The following is a 17,688-nucleotide window of genomic DNA, read 5'->3' as shown; positions in this document are numbered from 1 at the left end:
CTCCGGCGAGCGGAAGCGCAAACCGGCGAAGGTGAAGGTCGAGGAGGAAGAAAGCGCCGAGGACGCCGCCATCCTCGAAGCCGTCATCGCGAGGTCCCTCCAGGACCTCGTACCCGCCGAGAACGCCATGCCGGAGGCGAGGCTCCTCCAGGATGCCGCTCGCTTCCGGCGGCCCGCGACTCCTCCATCCGGCGCCGTCGTCCCCGTCGTCGACCTCGAAGCCTCCGACGACGAGCTGTACAAGCCATCGCCGTCCCCGCCTCGCACCAGCGGCCGGTGGGGAGACGCCGGCCAAGGCAGCAGCCAGGCGGCAAGCCGCCGCCACAGTTCGACAACGACAGCTCCGACGACGATGGCGGCGACTACACGGTGTTCTACCGCCATTTCGGCATGTAGAGCGCCGTGTTTTCATATTTACAGTTGTATTCCCCTAGCCGAATTCGAAATATAGTCGAATTCGGTCTCTATGTACGAACTTCGCCCTCTATATAGTAAATATCATTAAATTTAGTCTAAATTCGACCGTTTTATGCCGTAGTTTGTCAAATTTCCGTTTTTCAAATTTAGATCGCGGTCTTCGCCTGAGATCGCGGCTGGGAAACTACTCCTCTCCACGCCCAAATTTACGTCCAATCCGAACGTAAATTTCCCCGGATTTCAGCGTGGGGAGGGCAAACGAGTGGAGATGCTCTTACAGTTATATTCAGATCGTTGGCCTGATTGCAAAGCAGGAAACAAATGGAATGGAAATTCCTCTTCTATCGATTGACGAACGGCAGGCCTCTGTCCCATCGCGTGGCCATCGCAAACAGAGCTGGAGGTAGCAGCGGCCGACCTTGCCGTGCCCCTGCCCTGCCCTCTGCCCGAGCTCGCCGCGCCCGTCCCCTGCCGTAGCTCCCGCGGCCATCCTTTGCTCCAGATCGCCCGCGGCCGTCTCCGCCTGATCTCGCCAGCGGCCGTCACTGCCCGAGCTCGCCGTGACCGCCACTGCCATGGCCCGCGCACGGGCGTCCTGCCGGAGCTCGCAGCGGCCATCCCCTGCACGAGCTTGCCCGCGGCCGCTGCCTGCGCCTGTTCGCTCGCGCGCTTCGCTCGTCCTTTGCCGGAGCTCGCCGCGCTTGCTCGCTCGCGGAGCTCGCCCATGCTGCACCTCGCCCGTGGCCGCTGGAGCTTGCTGCGCCCATCCCTGCCCGAGCTCGCCCGCTTCCGCCACCCGGGGCTGCTCGCTCGCGTGCGCCGCTCGTCCCCTGTAGGACACAATCGTTGTTGCTGGTTGTCACTTGGTAAGAAATTGAGAGTCAGGCAATGGACGACGCGTTGCTGATGATCCATATCCCCCGCATGCCTGAATGCGTTTAGTCGTTACGAATTTCAGCGCGCATGCGAGAGAAACTCGGGCTGAACCGCTGAACCCCAATCTTTGCCCAGCCCAATCTGGCGGCTCCAATTTCCATCTTGATCTTGATCCCTGTTCCTGGGGATTAGCTGGGGGAATTGTTCGGCGAGAGGAGGCCGGAAAGAATAAAAGAAGACAACTGTGAAACGGCGGGAATCTCGCACGAGGGGCGCTGGCGGAGGCTGCCTGGCCGGAGGGGCGCTGGCGGTCGGCGAGCGCCCGGCCGGCGGCGGGAGGGCGCGCAGAATGGTCTCTGGCGGAGGGGGCCTGGACGAAGTGTCCCTGGCGGCGGGATGCATTACGACGGCGGGAGCCGCGCAGGAGGAGCGCCGGCGGCGCGGGCCTGGGTCGTCTCCTTTCGCGCAGAGCAGTTCTATGCCTGCTCTCGGCTAGCGGAGAAAAAAGAAAAACGAAACGAACCAACCGGTATACAATGGCTTTAGCAGTATTATGTGTTTTGGTGGGAGGGTAAATTCGTCCAACGAAAAGTTGGACGAAAATTTTGGCAGAAATCTTAGCTCCTTTATTATTAGGTATTATAGGAAATGTGCCCGTGCGTTGCACCGGTAGATAAAAATCAACAAACACGAGAAAACTAAAAAAATCACTTTCCTTTAAATTTGCTTTCTTCTTGATTGTCCCTTGGCTTCTTGGCCATGTTACCACTTACAGTTTTAGGCATATATCATATGTGTTTTAGTGAACATGATTGTTGTGAACTTCCCCTTGCACCATAAAGTTACGATAATTAATTCTGCACCAAGATGAATAAGATAATTTGTATGTTAAATAATATTTTCTTAGGAAATCCTTAATAACTTTCTCATGAGACGAAAAGTCTCGCTCTAACTATTGGAGAAAACATAAAGCAGATAAGGCTTTCCAGTGAGTGTTCCACATGGTTCATTGTAGCTTTGCTCCAGGTAGAAGTGGGCCATGATTCAGAAATAACTCATTCTAGAAGCAGCAATAAGCAAAGTGTTAAAAGCAAGCTAGTGAGACCTTGTTGGAAGCAGCAAGAGAACCCTCTGCAAGCAGGAGAGCCTATAATCCATTGAACCATTCGTGGTTGAAGGAATGCATTTGGACCACAGAACAGAAAAATGGCACTCCAATACTCATGGCCTTGTTTGGTTATCTTGCCCGGCAAGACCATGTTCTACAAGGTTGTTTGAGCCATTGCGGAAATACCTCCTCCTGAATTTTATCATCAGTGTGCTGCAATTGAAAATACTCAATAGTACCACGGGCAGAAAAAAAGTATATATACTTGTTTGTGGCACCGATGCAACACAGACTGAGAACACTATCCCATGCAAGAGCACCTCTCCATGTCATTGTACATCGAAAACTGATGTCTACATATGAGCATTATTGTTGGATCACGCACATATACGTTCCTGCCAAACCTCTCACCGGCTTCGGCTGACAGGGTAAAATCAAAATTGCATCACCTCTAAAGCAAACACTCACCCAGACTATGCGAGCCACCAATCACCATGTAAGCTGTAGACGCTACCTCCTCTCCTCCTGATCCGATCACGTGGGTAGACATATATACACATCCTTCTAGCTCTCTTGCGCCCCAAATCGTTCTGTGAGATGCAGAGGCAATAGAAGTGTGTGTTGCTTGACATGCTTCTGCCCGCACGCTGATCTGAAGTTGTTGTTGAGAGGCGCGGCCGCTGTCCTGCTAGATGGGCACACACTGCTGCGCGCGGCCTATCTTCGACCTTGGTGGCTTCACCTCCGTCAACCGTCGGTGCCGTCGACAGCAACCTTAACTGGCATATGCTAAGTGGGCATGATGTGACGACCTATCTTCGACATGATGGTGGCTCCACCATCAACCGCCGCTGCCGTCGTCCGCAATCCACGTGTGTCAGGATCACGGTGGAGTAGAAGAAGCGGCCGCGCCCCACAAGGAGGACATGATCCCTGGCGCATGTAGTGTTGCTTGCTTGCCCGCCATCGCTCCAGCCTCCAGCCAAGGACTGTTCTAGCAATCCGGTGAGAGGTTTGCAGGCCGACGATGGTGGAGACGATCTAGCGCTTGGACACGGTGTGAGATTCGCTTAGCGATTCGGCGGCTCCGGACGGCGTGCAGGGTGGTTTTCGTGGTCTCACCTCATGGTCTCTGTATATACAGGGAATCGAACCGATCGGTTTCCTTTGCAGCATCGATGAGTTTCCTCTACGATTAGCAAACGAACGTTTCCTATAGGAACACGAAGTTGCGAGAGAACGTTAGATGTGGGAGGGGTCACATACGAAAGCGCCTTACACAACGGACGAAAGCGTATTACAACGGACCATACCACGGAAACGTTAGCCCCTTTATTATTAGGTATAGATTAGGTATAGATATGGTAATGATGGTTTAGTATTTAGTTGGACTATGACAAAGCTTGTTTTTGGATTTTCTAGATGAAATTTCATCTCAAGCAAAGGGTTTGGAATTGTGTGGAGAAGTTGGATAAGAAACATTCTTGTGGATGTCTCCTTTTCTATAGGGTTAAGAACCTAGACAACATATATATAGTTCCTAAAAAAGTGCTTACACAAGGTGATCCTTTATCACCATTTATTTTTAAACTAGCAGGTGATGCATTTTCCAAAATGCTTGCCCAATATGCTATGATACCATCCTCTGTCTTGAGGAAAATATTTTTTTTGATAAAAAACAATGGTGTAAGCTTAATTACAATTAGAGTGACATGGTAACTATTAATACCATTGAGGAACAAATCAGAGTTTATGCTCGATTATGTGCTCTCAATTAGGACTACTTCCTTTTAAGTACCTTGGTGCCACTCTGCGTATTTCTAAACTAAAATAACATCCTTGACCAATTGTTGTTAAACTAATCAACAAGGTCTATGGCTAGAGAAGTGTGTTGCTTCCTCGAGGGATCAAACCAGTTCTTCTTAGGGTATACCTCTCTAGGATTTCCACCTACTTGTTTTGTATCCTTAGATTCCCAAATAGGCAGTTCAAGGAACTAAAAGACAAATAATCCACTTCCTTTTTGACAGTTTAGTTGATAGACATATGTACCACTTGGCTAATGAGGATGCGGTCTGTCATAAAAAGGTATGGCGATTTTGGTCTTCGTAACTTGAGAGAGTTTATTTTTTTTTGCATTTTAGGTTCCTCAATCATGGTAGGCAATAAAATAATAGCAATGGGAGTGATGTTTTGGCACATGGGAGCGTATGCTCCCTTTATTTTGAAATACATGTTAGACACATTTTAAAATGTCAAAAAAATCAAAACAAAAATTTCGCACGTACATCTTTATGTGCTACGCGCTCACAAAGTCGTTTCATGGAAAATCGACATGACATGTGGCGTGTGTAAAAAAGACAAAATTCGGTGCTGAAACAAAGACTTGTCACAAGATAAATTTTCTCTTTTTCGCTTAGACTACAAAAAATATCATTTTTTCGTGAAACTTGACGAATACACATATATTATGGAGATGTACATGTAAATTTTTTTGTCAAAATTTTTTAACACTTGAAAATATGGGTTTATGGTAGAGGGATTATACGCACCCGGGAGCCGAATTGAGTTTCTGCAAATTTTAAATGTTTAGTATGACACTTGTCAACATAATATTCTTTTATTCTATGATAATAATGCATCCCTTGTTTGGAAAGGCATGCCTTGGGGTGCTATGTATGCTAGGCTATTCGTGGAAGTTTGGTATTGGCAAGAGTGTCAATTTGTGGAATATAATTCATTTGGACACAATTCTTTTGCAACTAAGTTGTTTTTTCTTTGGGATTTCTATTTTCATGCCCTCGGTTCCTTAGTTGTGCCCAGTTTTCCCCAGCTCCTTAGTTTTTCCTCAGTTTTCCCCAAGTCCTTGTTTGAAACCCGCAGAAGCAGCTCAGACGGCAGGATTCCCGTTTAGTTGACCGTTCTGTGCTGACGTGTGGGGCCGCATCGTGTGGGCCCGCGTCGCGTGGGGCTGGTAGAAATGGACCGCGTGGGACAGGACGAGATAGCGTTTGGTTGCACGTGAGCATGAGCTGGGTTTTGTCTCTCTCGGCCCAAATTGGAATTTTCCCTTTTAAGAGCACCTTTTCCCCTCTTTCTCTCTCTGTCTTTTTCACCAAATTTGATACGGGGTGGCCTTCGGACACCGCCTCCTCAAGACCGACAAGCCCTCCTCGTGGTCCAATGACACGAGCTCGAGCCCAAGCCCTACACCAAGAGGTGAATTCGCTCCTTTCCACGTATGCATTTGATACCCCTTTGGATGGCGTGCTACTTCATGCAAATACCCTATGTTCAATCAGGTACATTGACCAAGACGCGAGCCATGGAGACCAAGCCAATGGAGAGGGAGCTGGAAATGATGAAGATGGAGCTACAGCGCCCAGGCCGGAACTTTCGCCCCCTAGGACCGGAACTTCTGGCCAGATGCCTTCCAGATGCCTTCCAGCGCCCTGATGTCTACGGGAGCTTCTATTCTTGTAGACAGTGTTGGGCCTCCAAGAGCAGAGGGTTGTAGAACAGCAGCAAGTTTCCCTTAAGTGGATCACCCAATGTTTATCGATCTCAGGGAGGAAGAGGTCAAAGATATCCCTCTCAAGCAACCCTGCAACCACAAAGCAAGAAGTTTCTTATGTCCCCAACACACCTAATACACTTGTCAAATGTATAGGTGCACTAGTTCGGCGAAGAGATAGTGAGATGCAAGTAATATGGATGAGTATGAGTGGTAATAGCAATCTGAATAAAATATAGCAGCGAGTAAACATGCAACAAAACAGTAAACAAACGGAGATTCGATGCTTGGAAGCAAGGCCCAGGGATCCTGCTTTCAACAATGATCACATAATAGGACTACTCTACACCCTCTTGTTGGATGATGAACACCACTAATTGTGTAGGATTACACGAACCCTCAATGCCGGAGTTAACAAGCTCCACAATATTCAATGTTCATATTTAAATAACCTTAGAGTGCAAGATAGATCACACAACCAAACCAAGTACTAACACAGCATGCACACTGTTACCATCACACTATGAAAGGAGGAATAAATTGCATCAATACCATCATAGTAATAGTTAACTTCATAATCTACAAGAGATCACAATCATAGCCTACGCCAAGTACTACACGATGCACACACTTTCACCATTACACCGTGCAGGAGGAATAGAGTACTTTAATAACATCACTAGAGTAGCACATAGATGATATTCAACTAGATCACATAAAGAGAGAGATGAACCACATAGCTACAGCGGAGCCCTCAGCCCCGGGGGTGAATTACTCCCTCCTCATCATGGAGACAACGATGGCGGTAAAGATGGCGGTGGAGACGGCGGTGGAGATGACTCCGGGGGCAATTCCCCGTCCCGGCAGCGTGCCGGAACAGAGACTTCTGTCCCCCGAATTGGAGTTTCGCGATGGCGGCGGCTCTGGATGGTTTTCTCCGGTTTCGTCGAACTGGGTCGAGGATTTAGGTCAGGGACGACTAAATAGGCGAAGAGGCGGAGTCGAAGGGTCGACGAGGCGGTGACACACTAGGGGGGCGCGGGGCCCCCCTTGGCCGCGCTAGGGTCATGTGTGGTGGGCCTGTGGCCCCCCTCTGGCCTCTCTCGGGTGTTCTGGATGCTTCCGGGGATTCTAAGATCTTCGGTGTTGATTTCGTCTGATTCCGAGAATATTTCCTTACTAGGATTTCTGAAACCAAAAACAGCAGAAAACAGCAACTGGCCCTTCGGCATCTCGTCAATAGGTTAGTTCCGGAAAACGCATAAATATGACATAAAGTATGCATAAAACATGTAGATATCATCAATAATGTGGCATGGAACATAAGAAATTATCGATACGTCGGAGACGTATCAGCATCCCCAAGCTTAGTTCCTGCTCGTCCCGAGCAGGTAAATGATAACAAAGATAATTTCTGGAGTGACATGCCATCATAACCTTGATCATACTATTGTAAGCATATGTAATGAATGCAGCGATCAAAACAATGGTAAATGACATGAGTAAACAAATGAATCATATAGCAAAGACTTTTCATGAATAGTACTTCAAGACAAGCATCAATAAGTCTTGCATAAGAGTTAACTCATAAAGCAATAATTCAAAGTAAAGGCATTGAAGCAACACAAAGGAAGATTAAGTTTCAGCGGTTGCTTTCAACTTATAACATGTATATCTCATGGATATTGTCAATGTAAAGTAATATAACAAGTGCAATATGCAAGTATGTAGGAATCAATGCACAGTTCACTCAAGTGTTTGCTTCTTGAGGTGGAGAGAGATAGGTGAACTGACTCAACAATAAAAGTAAAAGAAAGGTCCTTCAAAGAGGAAAGCATCGATTGCTATATTTGTGCTAGAGCTTTGGTTTTGAAAACAAGAAACAATTTTGTCAACGGTAGTAATAAAGCATATGTGTTATGTAAATTATATCTTACAAGTTGCAAGCCTCATGCATATTATACTAATAGTGCCCGCACCTTGTCCTAATTAGCTCGGATTACCTGGATTATCATCGCAATGCATATGTTTTAACCAAGTGTCACAAAGGGGTACCTCTATGCCGCCTGTACAAAGGTCTAAGGAGAAAGCTCGCATTGGATTTCTCGCTATTGATTATTCTCAACTTAGACATCCATATCGGGACAACATAGACAACAGATAGTGGACTCCTCTTTTATGCATAAGCATTCAACAATTATTAATTTTCTCATATGAGATTGAGGATATTTGTCCAAAACTGAAACTTCCACCATGGATCATGGCTTTAGTTAGCGGCCCAATATTCTTCTCTAACATTATGCATGCTCTAACCATTCTAGCGGTAAATCTCCCTTACTTCAGACAAGACGGACATGCATAGCAACTCACATGATATTCAACAAAGAGTAGTTGATGGCGTCCCCAGGAACATGGTTATCGCACAACAAGCAACTTAATAAGAGATAAAGTGCATAAGTACATATTCAATACCACAATAGTTTTTAGGCTATTTGTCCCATGAGCTATATATTGCAAAGGTAGAGGATTAGAAATTTAAAGGTAGCACTCAAGCAATTTACTTTGGAATGGCGGAGAAATACCATGTAGTAGGTAGGTATGGTGGACACAAATGGCATAGTGGTTGGCTCAAGGATTTTGGATGCATGAGAAGTATTCCCTCTCGATACAAGGCTTAGGCTAGCAAGGCTATTTGAAACAAACACAAGGATGAAGCGGTGCAGCAAAACTCACATAAAAGACATATTGTAAACATTATAAGACTCTACACCGTCTTCCCTATTGTTCAAACTCTTTACTAGAAATTATCTAGACCTTAGAGAGACCAATTATGCAAACCAAATTTTAGCAAGATCTATGTATTTCTTCATTAATAGGTGCAAAGTATATGATGCAAGAGCTTAAACATGAGCACAACAATTGCCAAGTATCACATTATCCAAGACATTCTACCAATTACTACATGTAGCATTTTCCGTTTCCAACCATATAACAATTTAACGAAGCAGTTTCAACCTTCGCCATAAAAATTAAAAGCTAAGAACACATGTGTTCATATGAACCAGCGGAGAGTGTCTCTCTCCCACACAAGCATTTATTCAAACAAAAACAAAAACAAAAAAAAATAAACGCTCCAAGTAAAGTACATATGATGTGACCGAATAAAAATATAGTTTCAAGAGAAGGAACCTGATAATTTGTCGATGAAGAAGGAGATGCCTTGTGCATCCCCAAGCTTAGACGCTTGAGTCTTCTTGATATATGCAGGGGTGAACCACCGGGGCATCCCCAAGCTTAGAGCTTTCGCTCTTCTTGATCATATTGTATCATCTCCCTCTCTTGATCCTTGAAAACTTCCTCCACACCAAACTCAAAACAACTCATTAGAGGGTTAGTGCACAATTAAAATTTACATGTTCAGAGGTGACACAATCATTCTTAACACTTCTGGACATTGCCCAAAGCTACTGGAAGTCAATGGAACAAAGAAATCCATCAAACATAGCAAAAGAAGCAATGCGAAATAAAAGGCAGAATCTGTCAAAACAGAACAGTCCGTAAAGACGAATTTTAAAGAGGCACCAGACTTGCTCAAATGAAAATGCTCAAATTGAATGAAAGTTGCGTACATATCTGAGGGTCACTCACGTAAATTGGCATAATTTTATGAGTTACCTACAGAGAATTTGGCCCAGATTCGTGACAGCAAAGAAATCTGTTTCTGCGCAGTAATCCAAATCTAGTATGAACCTTACTATCAAAGACTTTACTTGGCACAACAATGCAACAAAACTAAGATAAGGAGAGGTTGCTACAGTTGTAACAACTTCCAAGACTCAAATATAAAATAAAGGTACTGTAGCAAAATAAACACATGGGTTATGTCCCAAGAAGTTCTTTCTTTATAGCCATTAAGATGGGCTCAGCAGTTTTAATGATGCACTCGCAAGAAATAGTATTTGAAGCAAAAGAGAGCATCAAGAAGCAAATTCAAAACACATTTAAGTCTAACCCACTTCCTATGCAAAGGAATCTTGTACACAAATGAATTCATGAAGAACAAAGTGACAAACATAAGAGGATAAAACACGAGTAACTTCAAGATTCTCAACATAAAGAGGGGAAACTTAATATTATTAAGATGCCTATAACCATGTTTCCCTCTCTCATAATAACTTTCAGTAGCATCATTGATGAAATCCACAATATACCCATCACTTAAAACATTCTTATCATGGTTCATATGCATAGAAGTATGCATAGAATCTTCTGAGCAGCAGGAGGGATTTCTGGACCGGATCCCGAGAAGCAGGTGTGGCTAGCTAAGTATGCCACTCCAACGAATCATCAAAGCTCAACTCCTGCAGCTAGCACCGTGGATCAGATCAGTGCAATCTTGAGGGACCAGTTTGGCATGGTGCCGAAGAGGAGGGCAATCAGCTACTCCAAGCCGTACCCCAACGAGTATGATTTGATCCCACTACCACCCAAATATCGGCTCCCTGAATTCTCCAAGTTTAGTGGATCGGAAGGCTCAAGTTCAGTTGAGCATGTGAGCCGATATTTGGCGTATTTGGGCATGATCTCAGCATCAGACCCATTACGTGTGAGGTTTTTCGCGCAATCTCTCACGGGATCGGCTTTCGGGTGGTACACCTCGTTGCCACCAGATTCAATCCGGACTTGGAAGCAAATGGAAGAACAGTTCCACATGCAATATCACTCAGAAGATTCTGAGGCTGGCATTGCCGATCTAGCACAAGTACGACAGAAGCGCGGAGAAACGGTATCAGAATACATTCAGCGCTTCAGGGCCGTCAGGAACCGATGCTATTCGGCTCGCATGAATGAAAAGGAAGCAGTCGATCTGGCAGTGGTAGGTCTCGCATCGCCGATCAAGGATATGGCTTCCCAAGCAGAGTACACTTCACTGGCGCATATGGTTCATAAACTATCATTATATGAACAGCGCCACCCAGAGTTGTATCAGGACAAGTTCAAGCGCGCGGTAGTCCTGGTTGAGACAGAGGGAGATGAAGACTCTGCGGGAGATCAGGAGGTAGCCGTGGCTGAATGGACTCGGGGGGCAAGCCCCGTGTCCTGCAAATGGGTTAAACCACAAGGTCCTGCAAAGGGGTTTGACTTCGACGTAAGCAAAGCTGAGCAGATTTTTGACCTCTTACTCAAGGAGAAGCAGCTGAAGTTACCCGAAGGCCATAAAATCCCTACGGTGCAAGAGATGAACGGAAGGCCATATTGCAAGTGGCATAACTCGTTCACCCATACTACCAGCGACTGCAGGGTGTGGCGTCAGCAGATCCAAATGGCAATAGAACAAGGCCGTCTAATTTTCAACCAGTACGCCATGAAAGTTGACACGCACCCCTTCCCTGCCGTTAACATGGTGGAGTGCACTTACCCTGGGAGGTGCCAGCCAGGTTTCTCGTTCAGCATCAACATGGTAGGACCTGTGTACCACCCTGGTAAGGACAAAGGCGAGAGCAGCCGCTCTCGTGGCAAAGAAAAAGAGGAGGTCGTTCCACGCGACCGGCCCCAACGTAATGACAAGCGCTACATCACAGAGGAGCAAGTGAGGAATGTGCGATACCAGCGACCTCTCTCCGAGCACCTCCTCAACAAATATGAGCGTCAATACGATCAGCGCCGACGATACGACGAAGACGACGACGAAAGAGATCGTCGGTCTAGTGTGGATAAAAGGAAATACCGTCGGTATGATTGAGATGACGAAAGATATGAGCGCCGTGCCAAGGAAAAGTCAAGAGAGCAAGACGACGTTGATAGGCACTTGGATTGTCCTTTCTTCAAGCATTGCTGGGATTCAGGGATGAGCCGATTGCCTATAATCGGCAACTGCCCAGAGTGTAGACAGAAAAAGAGGGACGCAGGAGACGTGTCAGTGTTCAAGCGTCTAGGGCCTCTCCCATCTCGGAGCAAGCAAGCTGAGTCCTCTCGGGTGGAAGATCTCGAGGAGTTAGAAGATGAAGATGAAGAAGAAGAAGATAGATACCACCGGCCAAGGTGGTGCCCTGATGGACTCAGCCATTCTCAAAAACGTAGGGTTCAGTGACTACGTAGCGTAGAGGAAGCCGAGAGACGATACCTACACGCGTTAAGGAAAGCGCGGCCTGATCTGGCCGCGAAAATTCAGCAAACTCTGGACGAGGAGGGTCGTCCACAGAAGAAAGAGTGGCACCCCAAACAAAAGAAAGCCGATGATAAGACATCGGCTGGCACGAACATGGTGTTCATTCTTCCGTCGGAGTTCTGTGCTCCAGGAACAGAAGAGGCACCTATAGCACAGCTCGACTGCGGCCCACGGCCAGTTATCTTTGAGAAGCCACGAGAAAGGAGCTACAGACATCTGAAGGCCCTGTACTTGAGAGGTTATATCAACGGGCAGCCTGTCAACAAAATGCTGGTTGACACGGGAGCAGCAGTCAATATAATGCCATACTCCATGCTACATCGTTTGGGACGTTCTAGCGCAGACCTGATCAAGACCAACGTCACATTGAACGACTTCAACGGCCAAGCATCAGAAGCACAAGGCGTTCTGAACGTGGATTTAACTGTAGGCCGAAAGACCATCCCTACGTCATTCTTCATCGTCGACAGCAAAAGCACCTACGCTGTCCTGCTAGGGAGAGATTGGATCCACGCTAACTGCTGCATTCCATCCACGATGCACCAATGCTTGATACAGTGGGATGGAGATGAAGTGGAGGTCGTCCATGCAGATGATTCAGCCAAAATTTCAACGGCTGGCATGAACATTTGGGAAGTTGGAGGCCAAGAGCCACTCTCCGGAATAAGTTTGGACGGCTGCGAGTTCATCGACGTGACAAAAAACGGGGTGAGGCTGGTCTTATCCACCGGCCTGACAGTATAGCAAGAGCAAAGGCAACAGATATACGTGGCAAGGCCGATCCCTGTGATCGGCCCCCAAAAATAAAAAGTGATGATCTCGTCTCGAGCATGCCACGTAGTTGTAATAAAGCACGAGCAAGATGTAAACCTTCATTGAGCAATGCAATAAAAATGGGGGCCGATTCCAGCAATCGGCCCATACTATCCTCGCCATACGTTTTCCCTGTGTTTAATTTCGATCTAGCAGGCGACGGAAAGCTAGGGTATGGGTTTACATCGGCTGATGAGCTAGAAGAGGTTGACATTGGTCCTGTGGATAAGCCACGACAAACTTTTATCAGCAAAAAGCTAGATCCACATCTCAGGAGCCAGATGATAGCTCTGTTAAAAGAATACCCAGATTGCTTTGCATGGGATTACGCAGAGATGCCTGGGTTAGACAGGAGCATCATTGAGCATCGGCTCCCTCTCAAGAAAGGATTTCGGCCGTTCCAACAACGTGCACGTCAGATGAAGGCCGATATCCTAGAAGAAGTCAAGAAAAAGGTCGGGAAAATGTTGACCGCCGGGTTCATCAAGCCATACAGACAGGATGACTGGAGAGCCGATATCTTCAATTACTTGAAAGATTCGGCTCGGGGGGCACATAACCCATAAGCAATGAAATATGGGGAATATGGGGGCCGATGCACAAAAAATCGGCCAGTAAAAAAAATGTACACACAAATCACAGCCGATGCACAGATATCGACTTGAGAAAATATGCGAGACAACGGTATACAAGTACAGCCGATGCACAGACATCGACTTCAGAATAAAAAAGCTGATGCATAGCCATCGACTCTAGAGGTACAAGTTCAATGAAGCATTTATCAGTTTACACAGAAAGGCTCTACTGAAGGAATATGTTGAGGGCATGAAGGGCGTCAGCACGGATACGATCCACCTCGGCGATCTCAGCCTTGTCATCCTCGTCTTTCCCCATCACCAGCTGACTGTTTAGGGCACGTATTTCAGCCAAATCAGTCTTCAGTTCAGCTGTGAGGCCTTTTGCTTCCTCTTGAGAGCGGGCAATAAGAGCTTCCTTGTCTTGGATAAGCTGCTTGGTCACTCTGACCCTCTCTTCAAGGTTCTCCAGTTCTTTACGCAGGGTCTCGAGTTCGGCACTGCTGGCAGAGGTGTCAGTTTTGGCGTCCAAGGCAGCCTTTTTCTCATTGAGCCGTTGACACTTATCTGCAATATCGGCTTTCAATGGTAGCTGAGCGTGGCGAAGGTCAATTCTCTGACGAGCCAACTGCACTCTTGACCTGAAGGCTGACAGGGTCACAACTGGCCAAAGTTTCACCTGCAGTGTCACCGGGAGATGGGGCTGAAGGTCTTCGAGGATGCCCTTTACTTCCTCGGGGTTTTCAACCAGTGTCTCAACTGAGGAGGAGAGCAAAGCCTTGAGACGCTGGAGTTGGCCATGTGTTGTGCTAGGTCTTGGCTCTTCACCTGCCCTGGAAGTAGCTGGTTCGATGGATTCAGGGTCGAACGTCAGCAAGCTTGAGAGGTCATAACTCTGACAGACAAACAAGAACAGCGTCAGTATGCAGCAAAAGAAAAGGGTAGAGCCAAGGGAATGGAGTGTACCTCTCCTAAGACGGGGGGACAACCGATGTTGTGGTGATCGGTTTTTCTATGGGCTGGGCTAGGTTGGCCACCTTGTCAGCCGCGCTCTTTGAAGTTGCTAGATCCAGTGTGGCGGATGGCATCAGTATCTCTTCGATGTCCCCGCTAGAGGTGTCATCAGTCTACAAAGGAAATGGTTAGCCGATCCGAGTAGCGATGGGATAGTATGAAATATGAACAGGGGAGTAAGTACCTTTGGAAACCTCCTGGCTTGGTGAGGAAGCTCGCGGTTCTTTGCGAGCCCGCTTGACGCATCGACTCTTCGTGCGTAGCCCTGCTCTGATCGGAGCTTGGAAAGCAGCAGGTTCGGGAGCTGACATTTTCTTGGAAGCCGACGCTGGCAAGTCTGTCTGGCTCCGTGTGGCGGTTGTCCCAGAGTTACCTGAGCTCGAGTCCCTTTGGCTGGACTGTGTCTCCTCGCTGGAGTTCTCCTCGGTGGAGGTCTGTAAAAGAAATACAAGCATGTTGCAGAAGCCTAGAAGGACAGATGAAATTAGCCAAGGCATGGATCAGCTTACGTGCAAGCTTTCTTCAGCGGGAGCAGGGGTTTGGCGCTTCAAGGTCTTCCTGGCAGCTACTTTCCTCACTGTTTTCCTCGCCTGGATTGAGGCTCGGGGGGCAGTTGGCCCCGAGGATTCTTTGCTCTTGGGAGCCGATTTCAGTGAAATCGGCTGGCTCTGCATCATAACCTTCTTCAAGGGCGGTGAGCTCTTGCAGAAGAGAACCACTGGAGCTGGTGGAAGGAATTTGAAGGAGGAGCCGTTAGCCTGCACAGGTTCTGGACCATCTTGTTGCTGCAAGGAAATAGAGCCAGGTTACAGACAATCATTGTGAGCCACTGCAAGAAAATTGTAAGTGGTGGTACCTGTTCTGCAGGAATGTCGTATTCACCATCAAGTTGCTTCAGCAACGGCCCTAGAGCTCTCCTGAAGGCGTGGGTCTTCCACATTGACCACCAAGTCTCAAAACCATCGGTAGTGGTGGTGAAACGAAGGTTGTGAGGGATTGGAATGGCTAGAGCATCAAAGAAGGAATAGCACCTCTGGCCAGTAAGGATATCAGGCAGCTCAGCTCTGCTTTCTGTCAAGTGGTGTAGGAAGAAGTATGGAGCCACTTGCCCGAGACCAAACTGCCGGGCTACTACCACCGGCTGATAAGATTCATAACCGGGTTTGATGATCCTGTTGGAGGTACTCATGCCAACTGGGAGGAAGCAAGGACGGACCATGATGGTGTACAAGTGCCGAGCGTTGGGGTCATCGGCAAAACTGTCCAACCTAAAGGAAACTAGATTCTCAAAGTTTTCAGATTCAGTATAAGGAAAGAACAGGGGACTGTCCAGAGCTTGGAAGAAAATTATGAACCACTCTGATGCTTCCTTAGGGATCAGCCTGCTACCTGGAAGGCTATAGAGGGCTTGGCCGTAGCTAGTGCATCGGATCTGCTTCCCATTAGCATCTGGGAAGGTGCAAGTGGCCAGAGGTGGGGAGTTTGGGATCTGGTTTCGGAAGTACAGTTGAGCCCATAGCTGAATAAACCACCAGGGACCTCCTGTTTTAACTGTCTTTTGGGAAAACAGTTTGACAGACATAAGTTGGAGAGATCGATAGACCTCTCCAAGGAATAGTTTGCCGATGCCAAGCTGAGTGCCTTTGGCGAGTTCATAGGCCAGAGACAGGTAATTCTTGGTTGGGGCGAGTGAAGGACCACAGAATATGAAGTGTTCCAACCAGAAGTTCAGGAAGGCTGTGTGCTCTTTCTCTGTCACAGGCCCTTTGGTTTTAAGGTAGGCACCCCAGCTGGTACACTCTGTTTTGGAGGAGAGGGTGAAAGGAACCTTTGGCAGCATAAAAGCAGAGGGGCTTGGTGATGCAATGTCCAGACCTGTGATCATGGCCACATCCAGCAGAGTTGGTGTCATGGGACCATGGCCAAACATGAAGCAATTCAGTGCATCCGACCAGAAGTAGCCGATGGTTTTCAGAAGGTTTTCGTGCTTCTCAAGGGGAGACAGTGATAATGACAAAGCATCGGCTATCCCTATAGTTTCTCATGTGGCATGTTGAGTTTTGGATACTCTACTGTACCATGCCACCCAACCCTCAGGAGGATTAGGCCAGGCTCGTAGGCAGTCGGCCCAAGAAGTCAAATCTAAATTCTGGTTTACAAAGGGAATTCTATTGGCCTCGCATGAAATTAAATGAGCAGGACTCTCGGAAGAACGGGGGCCAAGACAAAGGGAATTTGGGAGAGAAGGATGCGGCAGCAGGATGTCTGAAACCTAAGATTAATAATGAAATAGGCCATTAATTCAGGTGTTTGCCATTAATCCTAACATTTACTCGGAGGCGAGGAGCGGTTTAGGATTACCTTCAGACCGGAGACCATGGCGTTGGCGTTGGATGATTCCGCCATTGGATTTGCTGCGGAGTTGATTTGACACGGTTGAGATCTGAGATTCGTGTGGCCACGAGTTGGATCTGTTCGAGCGGCGATTTGGGGATCTGAGTTCGCTCTCTCAGACGAAGGTTGCAGTTTACCGTTTGAAGAGACAACTGATTTGGCCTTATTTGCGTTTTATGGTAAAGGCCGATGCGATGCCATCGGCTCTTTTGGAGTTGACCGACTTTGACTATCGGCAAGATTAATTGGAAACACTTCTTCATTAATAAAAGGGGGTTTTTTACAATGAAGAGCCGATTGCTCAAGGAAGGAAGAACAAAAGAAGAGCCGATTGCTCAAGAACTAATACTAATCCTATACTAGTAGTTCCTATTCTAAGGGCCGTCACTAGCTTCGTCGTCGGCGTCGTAACTGCCGTCGGCGCTGCTCCCGGAGAACTCCTCGTCGCTGCTGCCCCAGCCCTCGGCCGGGGCTTCTTCCTCTTCGTCATCATCGTCGTCGTCGTCCTCCGACCAAGCGCGGAAGCGCTTTGCCGGCGGGTACCCGGCGGAGGAGGAGTCATCCTCCTCCTCTTCCTCTTCTTCCTCCTCTTCCTCCTCTTCCTCCTCTTCGTCGTAGGAGGTAAAGCTCGCCCAGGAGTAGAGGTCATCTTCACTCTCTCCCTCCAGTTCCCCGTCAACAAGGAACCGGAGGTCCGCCTCCCCGTCGGTCATGGACAGGTCGTCGTCCGACCCAACAGCGGTCAGGGGTAGGTTGTCGTTCACCCTGACAGTGAAGTTCCACTCTTCATCCTGTTCTGGTATTGGCT

Source organism: Lolium perenne, chromosome 2 (genome assembly GCF_019359855.2).
Source record: "Lolium perenne isolate Kyuss_39 chromosome 2, Kyuss_2.0, whole genome shotgun sequence".
NCBI lineage: Eukaryota > Viridiplantae > Streptophyta > Magnoliopsida > Poales > Poaceae > Lolium > Lolium perenne.
This window is presented reverse-complemented; position numbering follows the sequence as displayed.